General features: G+C 52.7%; 1 pseudogene; it reads left to right on the top strand.

The window, feature by feature from the left end:
- Positions 1 to 13,621, top strand: part of LOC115129331 (bifunctional heparan sulfate N-deacetylase/N-sulfotransferase 1-like) — a 103,307-nt pseudogene that overhangs the window by 66,970 nt on the left and 22,716 nt on the right.

The raw sequence follows: 13,621 nt of genomic DNA on the forward strand, positions 1-13,621 counted from the left end.
CCGCTGCTCTCCCACCTCTCCGCTGCTCTCCCACCTCTCAGCTGCTCTCCCACCTCTCAGCTGCTCTCCCATCTCTCCGCTGCTCTCCCACCTCTCCGCTGCTCTACACCTCTCAGCTGCTCTCCCACCTCTCCGCTGCTCTCCCACCTCTCCGCTGCTCTCCCACCTCTCAGCTGCTCTCCCATCTCTCAGCTGCTCTCCCATCTCTCAGCTGCTCTCCCACCTCTCCGCTGCTCTACACCTCTCCGCTGCTCTACACCTCTCCGCTGCTCTCCACCTCTCCGCTGCTCTACACCTCTCCGCTGCTCTCCACCTCTCCCCTGCTCTCCACCTCTCCGCTGCTCTCCACCTTTCCGCTGCTCTCCACCTCTCCGCTGCTCTACACCTCTCCGCTGCTCTACACCTCTCCGCTGCTCTACACCTCTCCGCTGCTCTACACCTCTCCGCTGCTCTCCACCTCTCCGCTGCTCTACACCTCTCCCCTGCTCTCCACCTCTCCGCTGCTCTCCACCTCTCCCCTGCTCTCCACCTCTCCCCTGCTCTCCACCTCTCCGCTGCTCTCCACCTCTCCGCTGCTCTCCACCTCTCCGCTGCTCTCCACCTCTCCGCTGCTCTACACCTCTCAGCTGCTCTCCCACCTCTCCGCTGCTCTACACCTCTCCGCTGCTCTACACCTCTCCGCTGCTCTCCACCTCTCCCCTGCTCTCCACCTCTCCGTTGCTCTCCCACCTCTCCGCTGCTCTCCACCTCTCCCCTGCTATCCCACCTCTCAGTTGCTCTCCACCTGTCCGCTGCTCTCCCACCTCTCCCCTGCTCTCCCACCTCTCCGCTGCTCTCCACCTCTCCGCTGCTCTCCACCTCTCCCCTGCTCTCCCACCTCTCCGCTCCTCTCCGCTGCTCTCCACCTCTCCGCTGCTCTCCACCTCTCCGCTGCTCTCCACCTCTCCCCTGCTCTCCCACCTCTCCGCTGCTCTCCACCTCTCCGCTGCTCTCCCACCTCTCCCCTGCTCTCCCACCTCTCCCCTGCTCTCCCACCTCTCCCCTGCTCTCCACCTCTCCCCTGCTCTCCACCTCTCCCCTGCTCTCCACCTCTTCGCTGCTCTCCCACCTCTCCCCTGCTCTCCCACCTCTCCGCTGCTCTCCACCTCTCCGCTGCTCTCCACCTCTCCCCTGCTCTCCCACCTCTCCGCTGCTCTCCACCTCTCCCCTGCTCTCCACCTCTCCCCTGCTCTCCCACCTCTCCGCTGCTCTCCCACCTCTCCCCTGCTCTCCCACCTCTCCGCTGCTCTCCACCTCTCCGCTGCTCTCCACCTCTCCGCTGCTCTCCCACCTCTCCGCTGCTCTCCACCTCTCCGCTGCTCTCCACCTCTCCCCTGCTCTCCACCTCTCCCCTGCTCTCCACCTCTCCCCTGCTCTCCACCTCTCCCCTGCTCTCCACCTCTCCCCTGCTCTCCCACCTCTCCACTGCTCTCCCACCTCTCCCCTGCTCTCCCACCTCTCCCCTGCTCTCCCCTCTCCCCTGCTCTCCCACCTCTCCGCTGCTCTCCACCTCTCCGCTGCTCTCCCACCTCTCCCCTGCTCTCCCCCTCTCCCTGCTCTCCCACCTCTCCCCTGCTTTCCCCTCTCCCCTGCTCTCCCACCTCTCCCCTGCTCTCCCACCTCTCCCCTGCTCTCCCCCTCTCCCCTGCTCTCCCACCTCCCCCTGCTCTCCCACCTCCCCCTGCTCTCCCACCTCTCCCCTGCTCTCCCTCTCCCCTGCTCTCCCACCTCTCCTGCTCTCCCCCTCTCCCACCTCTCCCCTGCTCTCCCACCTCCCCCTCTCCCCTGCTCTCCCACCTCTCCCCTGCTCTCCACCTCTCCGCTGCTCTCCCACCTCTCCCCTGCTCTCCCCTCTCCCCTGCTCTCCCACCTCTCCCTCCTCTCCCCCTGCTCTCCCCCTCTCCCCTGCTCTCCCACCTCTCCGCTGCTCTCCACCTCTCCACTGCTCTCCCACCTCTCCCCTGCTCTCCCCTCTCCCCTGCTCTCCCACCTCTCCGCTGCTCTCCCACCTCTCCCTGCTCTCCCACCTCTCCCTGCTCTCCCACCTCTCCTGCTCTCCCACCTCTCCGCTGCTCTCCACCTCTCCGCTGCTCTCCCACCTCTCCGCTGCTCTCCACCTCTTCGCTGCTCTACACCTCTCCGCTGCTCTACACCTCTCCGCTGCTCTCCGCTGCTCTACACCTCTCCGCTGCTCTCCCACCTCTCCCCTGCTCTCCACCTCTCCGCTGCTCTACACCTCTCCGCTGCTCTCCCACCTCTCCGCTGCTCTCCCACCTCTCCGCTGCTCTCCCACCTCTCCGCTGCTCTCCCACCTCTCAGCTGCTCTCCCACCTCTCAGCTGCTCTCCCATCTCTCCGCTGCTCTGCTCCACCTCTCCGCTGCTCTACACCTCTCAGCTGCTCTCCCACCTCTCCGCTCTCCACCTCTCCCCTCCCACCTCTCAGCTGCTCTCCCACCTCTCAGCTGCTCTCCCACCTCTCCGCTGCTCTACACCTCTCCGCTGCTCTCCACCTCTCCGCTGCTCTACACCTCCCGCTGCTGCCACCTCTCCGCACCTCTCCCTCTCCTGCTCTCCACCTCTCCGCTGCTCTCCACCTCTCCCTGCTCTCCACCTCTCCGCTGCTCTCCACCTCTCCCTGCTCTCCACCTCTCCACTGCTCTCCACCTCTCCGCTGCTCTACACCTCCACCTCTCCGCTGCTCTCCACCTCTCCGCTGCTCTCCACCTGTCCGCTGCTCTCCACCTCTCCCCTGCTCTCCCACCTCTCCGCTGCTCTCCACCTCTCCGCTGCTCTCCACCTCTCCCCTGCTCTCCCACCTCTCCGCTGCCTCTCCGCTGCTCTCCACCTCTCCCCTGCTGCTCTCCCACCTCTCCGCTGCTCTCTCTCCACCTCTCCCCTGCTCTCCCACCTCTCCGCTGCTCTCCACCTCTCCGCTGCTCTCCCACCTCTCCCCTGCTCTCCCACCTCTCCCCTGCTCTCCCACCTCTCCCCTGCTCTCCACCTCTCCCACCTCTCCCCTGCTCTCCACCTCTCCGCTGCTCTCCACCTCTTCGCTGCTCTCCACCTCTCCGCTGCTCTCCACCTCTCCCCTGCTCTCCACCTCTCCCCTGCTCTCCACCTCTCCGCTGCTCTCCACCTCTCCGCTGCTCTCCACCTCTCCGCTGCTCTACACCTCTCAGCTGCTCTCCCACCTCTCCGCTGCTCTACACCTCTCCGCTGCTCTACACCTCTCCGCTGCTCTCCACCTCTCCCCTGCTCTCCACCTCTCCGTTGCTCTCCCACCTCTCCGCTGCTCTCCACCTCTCCCCTGCTATCCCACCTCTCAGTTGCTCTCCACCTGTCCGCTGCTCTCCCACCTCTCCCCTGCTCTCCCACCTCTCCGCTGCTCTCCACCTCTCCGCTGCTCTCCGCCTCTCCCCTGCTCTCCCACCTCTCCGCTCCTCTCCGCTGCTCTCCACCTCTCCGCTGCTCTCCACCTCTCCCCTGCTCTCCCACCTCTCCCACCTCTCCCCTGCTCTCCCACCTCTCCGCTGCTCTCCACCTCTCTGCTGCTCTCCACCTCTCCCCTGCTCTCCCACCTCTCCGCTGCTCTCCACCTCTCCGCTGCTCTCCACCTCTCCCCTGCTCTCCACCTCTCCCCTGCTCTCCACCTCTCCCCTGCTCTCCCACCTCTCCACTGCTCTCCCACCTCTCCCCTGCTCTCCCACCTCTCCCCTGCTCTCCCCCTCTCCCTGCTCTCCCACCTCTCCGCTGCTCTCCACCTCTCCACTGCTCTCCCACCTCTCCCCTGCTCTCCCCCTCTCCCTGCTCTCCCACCTCTCCCCTGCTCTCCCCCTCTCCCCTCTCCCCTGCTTTCCCCCTCTCCCCTGCTTTCTCCCTCTCCCCTGCTCTCCCACCTCTCCCCTGCTCTCCCACCTCTCCCCTGCTCTCCCCCTCTCCCCTGCTCTCCCACCTCTCCCTGCTCTCCCCCTCTCCCACCTCTCCCCTGCTCTCCCACCTCTCCCCCTCTCCCCTGCTCTCCCACCTCTCCCCTGCTCTCCACCTCTCCCTGCTCTCCCACCTCTCCCCTGCTCTCCCACCTCTCCCCTGCTCTCCCCCTCTCCCCTGCTCTCCCACCTCTCCCCTGCTCTCCCCCTCTCCCCTGCTCTCCCACCTCTCCGCTGCTCTCCACCTCTCCACTGCTCTCCCACCTCTCCCCTGCTCTCCCCCTCTCCCCTGCTCTCCCACCTCTCCGCTGCTCTCCCACCTCTCCCCTGCTCTCCCACCTCTCCCCTGCTCTCCCACCTCTCCCCTGCTCTCCCACCTCTCCCCTGCTCTCCAACCTCTCCGCTGCTCTCCACCTCTCCGCTGCTCTCCCACCTCTCCGCTGCTCTCCACCTCTCCGCTGCTCTACACCTCTCCGCTGCTCTACACCTCTCCGCTGCTCTCCGCTGCTCTACACCTCTCCGCTGCTCTCCCACCTCTCCCCTGCTCTCCACCTCTCCGCTGCTCTACACCTCTCCGCTGCTCTCCCACCTCTCCGCTGCTCTCCCACCTCTCAGCTGCTCTCCCACCTCTCAGCTGCTCTCCCACCTCTCAGCTGCTCTCCCACCTCTCAGCTGCTCTCCCATCTCTCCGCTGCTCTCCCACCTCTCCGCTGCTCTACACCTCTCAGCTGCTCTCCCACCTCTCCGCTGCTCTCCCACCTCTCAGCTGCTCTCCCATCTCTCAGCTGCTCTCCCACCTCTCCGCTGCTCTACACCTCTCCGCTGCTCTCCACCTCTCCGCTGCTCTACACCTCTCCGCTGCTCTCCACCTCTCCCCTGCTCTCCACCTCTCCGCTGCTCTCCACCTCTCCGCTGCTCTCCACCTCTCCGCTGCTCTACACCTCTCCGCTGCTCTACACCTCTCCGCTGCTCTACACCTCTCCGCTGCTCTACACCTCTCCCCTGCTCTCCACCTCTCCGCTGCTCTCCACCTCTCCCCTGCTCTCCCACCTCTCCCCTGCTCTCCCACCTCTCCGCTGCTCTCCCACCTCTCCCCTGCTCTCCCACCTCTCCGCTGCTCTCCACCTCTCCGCTGCTCTCCACCTCTCCCCTGCTCTCCCCCTCTCCCCTGCTCTCCCACCTCTCCGCTGCTCTCCACCTCTCCACTGCTCTCCACCTCTCCGCTGCTGAAATGTACAACCTTGTTGATACGTTGGCCCTCATCCCATCAGGTTACTCAGGGCATAAAATATTCATGCTTCTTCTTTCTTTTTGCCGTTGTTTTACATTTATTTTATTATTTTTTGGAATGGGGGGTTTGTAAAGAGGCTGTCTCTGTTGATTGTGGAGAGAGGAGTAGGAAATGCTGTTAGGGGAGATAGAGAGGGTTCGAACAGCCATCAGTCTTTGTTCTTCCACTCAGTGTAAATGCAGCTCTGGTGTACCTAGCTACATATCGCTTCCCACTAGCCTACATTACAGTCTAATGCTTTCTTCTCCTCTCTCTCTCCCCCTCATACCCAAGGCCTCCAGCTTGTCTGTCTCTTTCTCTGTCCTTCCCCCTCTATATCTCTCTCTCTCTCTCTCTCTCTCTCTCTCTCTCTCCCCCCCCCATCCCTCTCTCTGATCTAATTGTAGTTCTTTGGCCCAGGCTGAAGGTCGACATTGGGGGGCAGTCATCACTGCTGAGAGTTGGCCAAGACCTACTGTAGATAGATGGCTAAGACCTACTGTAGATAGATGGCCGAGACCTACTGTAGATAGATGGCTAAGACCTACTGTAGATAGATGGCTAAGACCTACTGTAGATAGATGGCCGAGACCTACTGTAGATAGATGGCCGAGACCTACTGTAGATAGATGGCCGAGACCTACTGTAGATAGATGGCCGAGACCTACTGTAGATAGATGGCTGAGACCTACTGTAGATAGATGGTCGAGACCTACTGTAGATAGATGGCCGAGATCTACTGTAGATAGATGAATAGATGGTCTTGTACTGCTTAACCTGCACCTGCTAACCTCTGTCACCACCATTGTTATCAGTGTCACATCAGCCTTTGTATCCCCTCAGACCTTTGTCTTTAGATAACATTATATCATTAGTGTGATTTAATTAGCAAAACAATATTCTAATAATATTGGCTGAGTAATATGTCGAACCTTCTATTAAAGCAGCAGAACCACCACCCACCTGAGAAAACCTTACTACTCTCTCGGAGCGACTCGTCCTCTGCTTTGCTTTTCAGCAGCCTCTGCGCTGTGCCGCAGCGGCTAATCTTGTTTTTCTATGCCGTGGCACGGACCCTGCTCCTGACAGAAGGAACGGGAGTCTTCAGCATAGCAGGGCTGTGTGTTTTTCTGTCTGATCTCGAGCGTTACTTTCTCTCCACACCCACCTCTTTTTAACAGCCTCTTTTTACGTTTAAAAACTCTGGTCCTCTGAAGGGAAATTTGGAAGCGGCTCAGTTGGAGGTGTGATATCCTCCACGGCAGCAGCACGACTCGGGAGGGAGATTTGGGCATCTTTGAAGATTGTGACTGAAGAAGGAATACCAGAGGGACTTTACAATAATGTATAGCCTAGTTCCCACAGTTGATTGTTTTGTATGGAGAGATTTGAGGAATGTATCCATGGTATTCCACAGGGAATGCTATATGGAATGATGTTGAGCTTTCCTTCATGGAATACCATGAGGAATTCTATGCGGAACCATGGAATGATATCAGATATCTACTCATGTGTTGTGAAGTGTTATGCTTTGTGGTGTCCTGTAATAAACCTTTGATAATTCTCTCCCTTTAACACCTTTTGGTTTGCATTATGAATGATATCGGCAAAATGCATGCGATAAGTGATTGGTATGGTCAGTGTCGATTCATTTCCGGTTTATCGTCCCAGCTCTACCGGAGTACTTTGAGTACATCAGTCAGTGGTAAATAATACACTTCTCTAGTAGTTCTTTCTCTATGAGAAATGAGAATGGTTTTTTGGCTTTTTCAAACTTTTGAAACTGGGACTGTATCCTCCGAGATCAGAGCACGGTCAATAACAGCCAATAAGACACTGGTGTAATTTGATTGGGTTTAATTAGCTTGCACATCCAACGCAGATGCAGTGTGATTGCACGGTGTGCTATTTAGAGATATAAGTTCCCATTGGTTTCTGTCTGTCCCTGTCCGCTGGCTTCATTTCTTTTGGGTTACGGTTTGGCTGCTTGTTTCTCTCCCCTCCCCTCTGATCCTATGTGTGTTTGAGGGACAGGAGGTGAGTTTCCCCAAGGGCCATGGCTTCACTTTACATGCAGCCACAGAGCCCTCTCTGAACAGACTGGCTTAGCAGCTCGCCTCCAGTTTCTTTTCTCTCGCTCGCTCTCTTTCTCCCTCTCTCTTTCTCTCTCTCCGTCTATCGATTGTGTGTGTGAGGGCCAAGGGTGGGGTGGTGTGTGTGTGTGTTGGGGGTTTTGGCAGCTCTAATAGCGTGCGTAGGTGAATGCAACGACTGCTTTTAAAATGAACTTTCAGAGGAGCACCGGCGCTGTATCCTACACCTCTCCCACACACGTAAACAAACAACAAATATGGCATGAGTGTGAGTTATGAAAAGGGAATGTGCTTTGCCCTCTTGTTTGATTTTTTTATATTTCTTTCTTGTTTCATTCTAGGTCATAACCACAAACCATCCAGGAGAATGTTGCTATTGGGATGACCTTCGTGACCTCACCATTGCCCGCCCCCGTAAAGATCAACCACCAATCAGGAACCCTGAGGGATGTGGTTGGCTGGTTCCAGTGATGGACAGGTGACCAGCCAGACCTCTAGCTGCACCCTCCTGCTCTGATTTCCCCCTCTCTTTCCCCCCTCCCCTCCCTCCCTGGCGTGCAGTGCCAGCTCCCCCCACCAGGACGGAGACCCCCCCACATCTCTGCCATGGTGACATAATCAGCAACACAGCATGTGGGAGAACCAATATGGTGAAACCGTCTCATTTCTATCTCCAGTAGCTGCTCAAGCTGCTGCTGCTGCTGTTACTTCTATAGCCTGTGGATTACTAACCAGAAGACTGGAAAAAACAACACTGACTTGGGACTGATTTATTTCTGCTAAGCCTACCTAGGCTAGCCTACACTATCCTGTCCTACCCTACCCTACCAACAAGTCCGTTTCGGTCAGTAGTTCAGCCGGGTCAGGCGCTGTGCGTGACGATGCTGGGATGTGTGTCCCGCCTGCGTCGGCTGGTCCGTCTTGTCCGCCACCTCCCCCTCCAGACCTCCCTGCTCCTCCTCTTCCTCTTCTGCACCATCAGCGTCTTCGTCTCCGCGTACTTCCTGTACGGTGCGAAACAGGAGCTCGAGCACTCAGGAGGGGGCGTGGCTGGTGGCGAGGTGGCGTCGGCCGTCTACGATGACCTCCGGGTGAGCCCGTCGCGCCTGCTCCCATTGTGGGCGGTGTCTGGGGGGCCCGGGGGCGAAGGAGGGGTGAGGACAGACCCTGTGGTGCTGGTGTTTGTAGAGAGCCAATACTCTCAGCTGGGCCAGGATATCGTGGCCATCCTGGAGTCGGGACGTTTCCGGTACCGGACGGAGATCTCTCCCGGTAAAGGGGACATGCCCACGTTAACTGATAAGGAGCACGGACGCTTCACGCTGGTCATCTATGAGAACATCCTGAAGTACGTTAACCTGGACGCCTGGAACAGAGAGCTGCTGGACAAGTACTGTGTGGAGTACGGAGTGGGCATCATCGGCTTCTTTAAGGTCAGAGTCCGTAGTTGCTACATTCATTTTTGGGCCTTTTAGCTCTAGCCTATATTGTTATCAGATGATAACTCCACCAATAACCATTATTTAATAAATAGGATGAAAAAGGTAAATCTCATGATCTAAACACGTTCTCATGCTGATCTGAACACGTTCTCATGCTGATCTAAACACGTTCTCATGCTGATCTGAACACGTTCTCATGCTGATCTGAACACGTTCTCATGCTGATCTAAACACGTTCTCATGCTGATCTGAACACGTTCTCATGCTGATCTGAACACGTTCTCATGCTGATCTGAACACGTTCTCATGCTGATCTGAACACGTTCTCATGCTGATCTGAACACGTTCTCATGCTGATCTGAACACGTTCTCATGCTGAAACACGATCTGAAACACGTTCTCATGCTGATCTGAACACGTTCTCATGCTGATCTGAACACGTTCTCATGCTGATCTGAACACGTTCTCATGCTGATCTGAACACGTTCTCATGCTGATCTGAACACGTTCTCATGCTGATCTGAACACGTTCTCATGCTGATCTGAACACGTTCTCATGCTGATCTGAACACGTTCTCATGCTGATCTGAACACGTTCTCATGCTGATCTGAACACGTTCTCATGCTGATCTAAACACGTTCTCATGCTGATCTAAACACGTTCTCATGCTGATCTAAACACGTTCTCATGCTGATCTAAACACGTTCTCATGCTGATCTGCACACGTTCTCATGCTGATCCGAAACACGTTCTCATGCTGATCTGAACACGCTCATGCTGATCACGTTCTCATGCTGATCTGAACACGTTCTCATGCTGATCTGAACACGTTCTCATGCTGATCTGCACGTTCTCATGCTGATCCGAACACGTTCTCATGCTGATCCGAACCACGTTCTCATGCTGATCTGAACACGTTCTCATGCTGATCTGAACACGTTCTCATGCTGATCTGAACACGTTCTCATGCTGATCTAAACACGTTCTCATGCTGATCTGAACACGTTCTCATGCTGATCTGAACACGTTCTCATGCTGATCCGAACACGTTCTCATAATGATCCGAACACGTTCTCATAACACGTGCTGATCTGATCTCATGATCGAACACGTTCTCATGCTGATCCACGTTCTCACGTTCTCATGCTGATCCGAACACGTTCTCATGCTGATCCGAACACGTTCTCATGCTGATCTGAACACGTTCTCATGCTGATCTGAACACGTTCTCATGCTGATCTGAACACGTTCTCATGCTGATCTGAACACGTTCTCATAATGATCTGAACACGTTCTCATGCTGATCTGAACACGTTCTCATGCTGATCTGAACACGTTCTCATGCTGATCTGAACACGTTCTCATAATGATCTGAACACGTTCTCTTTCTGATCCGAACACGTTCTCATAATGATCTGAACACGTTCTCATGCTGATCTGAACACGTTCTCATGCTGATCTGAACACGTTCTCATGCTGATCTGAACACGTTCTCATGCTGATCCGAACACGTTCTCATGCTGATCTAAACACGTTCTCATGCTGATCTGAACACGTTCTCATGCTGATCCGAACACGTTCTCATGCTGATCCGAAACACGTTCTCATGCTGATCCGAAACACGTTCTCATGCTGATCTGAACACGTTCTCATGCTGATCCGAACACGTTCTCATGCTGATCCGAAACACGTTCTCATGCTGATCCGAAACACGTTCTCATGCTGGTCCCAACACGTTCTCATTCTGGTCCCAACACAATCTCATGATTTCATTCATTTCACAATATAAGAAATCAACATTTTAGATATTTATTGGACAATTTACATTTTGGATGGAAATTTGAAAACTGTGTGGAAAAAATAAGTATTTTTCATTTCCCTAAACCATTATATCGGCAGATACTGTATATTGGTATCGGTAAGTGTTGTCCCCCAAATATCGGTATCGGACAAACAAAAAACAAATCAGTTAGCTCTATAAATGAATGATATATATCCACTGATTGGTGAAGAGTATACAGTTGAAGTCATAAGTTAACATACACCTTAGCCAAATACATTTAAACTCAGTTTTTCACAATTCCTGACATTTAATCAGTTAGGATCACCACTTTATTTTAAGAATGTGAATTGTCAGAATAATAGTAGAGGGAATGATTTATTTCAGCTTTTATTTCTTTCATCACATTCCCAATGGGTCAGACGAGTACATACACTCAATTAGTATTTGGCAGCATTGCCTTTAAATTGTTTAACTTGAGTCAAACATTTCAGGTAGCCTTCCACAAGCTTCCCACAATAAGTGTGTTGAATTTTGGCCCATTCCTCCTGACAGAGCTGGTGTAACTGAGTCGGGAGTATAGGCCTCCTTTCTCGCATACGCTTTTTCAGTTCTTCCCACAAATTTTCTATAGGATTGAGGTCAGGGCTTTGTGATGGCCACTCAAATACCTAGACTTTGTTGTCCTTAAGCCCTTTTGCCACCATTTTGGAAGTATGCTTGGGGTCATTGTCCATTTGGAAGACCCATTTGCGACCAAACCTCAACTTCCTGAATGATGTCTTGAGATGTTGCTTCATAATTATCCACATAATTTTCCATCCTTATGAAATCCATCAATTTTGTGAAGTGCACCAGTCCCTCCTGCAGCAAAGCACACCCACAACATGATGCTGCAACCCCCGTGCTTCACGGCTGGGATGGTGTTCTTCGGCTTGCAAGCCTTCCCCTTTTTCCTCCAAACATAACGATGGTCATTATGGCCAAACAGTTCTCATTTTTTTTATCAGACCAGAGGACATTTCTCCAAAAAGTACGATCTTTGTCCCCATGTGCAGTAGCAAACCATAGTCTGGCATTTTTATGGCGGTTTTGGAGCAGTGGCTTCTTCCTTGCTAAATGGCCTTTCAGGTTATGTCGATATAGGACTCGTTTTAGTGTGAATATAGATAATTTTGTACCTGTTTCCTCCAGCATCTTCACAAGGTTCTTTGCTGTTGTTTTGGGATTGATTTGCACTTCTCATACCAAAGTGCGTTCCTCTCTAGGAGACAAGGCGTCTCCTTCCTGAGCGGTGTGACAGCTGCGTGGTCCCATGGTGTTTATACTTGCGTGCTATTGTTTGTACAGATGAACGTGGTACCTTCAGGCATTTGGACATTTCTCCCAAGGATGAACCAGACTTGTGGAGGTCTACAATTTTTTTCTGGGTCTTGGCTGATTTCTTTTGATTTTCCCATGATGTCAAGCAGAGAGACACTGAGTCAAAGGTAGGCCTTGACATACATCCACAGTTACACCTCCACTTGACTCAAATCATGTCAATTAGCCTATAAGAAGCTAAAGCCTATATTTTCTGGAATTTGCCAAGCTGTTTAAAGGCACAGTCAACTTAGTGTATGTAAACTTCTGACTCACTGGAATTGTGATACAGTGAGTTATAAGTGAAATAATCTGTCTGTAAACAATTGTTGGAAAAATGACTTGTGTCATGCACAAAGTAGATGTCCTAACCGACTTGCCAAAACTATAGTTTGTTAACAAGAAATGTGTGGAGTGGTTGAAAAACTAGTTTTAATGACTCCAACCTAAGTGTATGTCAACTTCTGACTTCAACTTTATACCCACTGATTGTTGACGAGTATAACTTATAAATTAATGATATATACCCATTGATTGTTGAAGAATATACACTACCAGTCAAAAGTTTTAGAACACCTACTCATTCAAGGGTTTTCTTTATTATTAGTATTTTCTACCTTGTATAATAATAGTAAAGACATCACAACTATGAAATAACACATGGAATCATATCGTAACCAAAAAAGTGCTAAACAAATCTAAATATATTTTATATTTGAGATTCTTCAAATAGCCACCCTTTGCCTTGATGACAGCTTTACAGACTCTTGTCATTCTCTCAAACAGCTTCATGAGGTAGTCACCTGGAATATATTTTAATTATCAGGTGTGCCTTGTTAAAAGTACATTTGTGGAATTTCTTTCCTTCTTAATGCGTTTGAGCCAATCAGTTGTGTTGTGACAAGGTGTGTGGGGGGGGTTATACAGAAGATAGCCGTATTTAGTAAAAGTCTTTATTATGGCAAGAACAGCTCAAATAAGCAAAGAGAAATGACAGTCCATTATTACTTTACGACATGAAGGTCAGGCAATGTGGAACATTTCAAGAACTTTGAAAGTTTCTTCAGGTGCAGTTGCAAAAACCTTCAAGTGCTATAATTATACTGTCTTTCATGAGGACCGCCACAGGAAGGAAAGACCCAGAGTTACCTCTGCTGCAGAGGATAGGTTCATTAGGGACCAGCCTCAGAAATTGCAGCCCAAATAAATGCTTCACAGAGTTCAAGTAACAGACGCATCTCAACATCAACTGTTCAGAGGAGACTGTGTGAATCAGGACTTCATGGTCGAATTGCTGCAAAGAAACGACTACTAAAGGACACCAATAATAAAAAGAGGCTTGATTGGGCCAAGAAACACCCGCAATGGACATTAGACAGTTGGAAATTTGTCCTTTGGTCTGGAGTCCAAATTGGAACTTGTTTTGTTCCAACTGCCGTGTCTTTGTGAGACGCGGTGTGGGTGAACGGATGATCTCCGCATGTGTATTGCCAACCATAAAGCACGGAGGAGGAGGTGTTATGGTGTGGGGGTGCTTTGCTGGTGACACTGTCTGTGATTTACAGTGAGGGGAAAAAAGTATTTGATCCCCTGCTGATTTTGTACGGTTTGCCGACTGACAAAGAAATTATCAGTCTATAATTTTAATGGTAGGTTTATTTGAACAGTGAGAGACAATAACAACAACAAAAATCCAGAAAAACACAT

Source organism: Oncorhynchus nerka, linkage group LG5 (genome assembly GCF_034236695.1).
Source record: "Oncorhynchus nerka isolate Pitt River linkage group LG5, Oner_Uvic_2.0, whole genome shotgun sequence".
In the NCBI taxonomy this organism is placed as follows: domain Eukaryota; kingdom Metazoa; phylum Chordata; class Actinopteri; order Salmoniformes; family Salmonidae; genus Oncorhynchus; species Oncorhynchus nerka.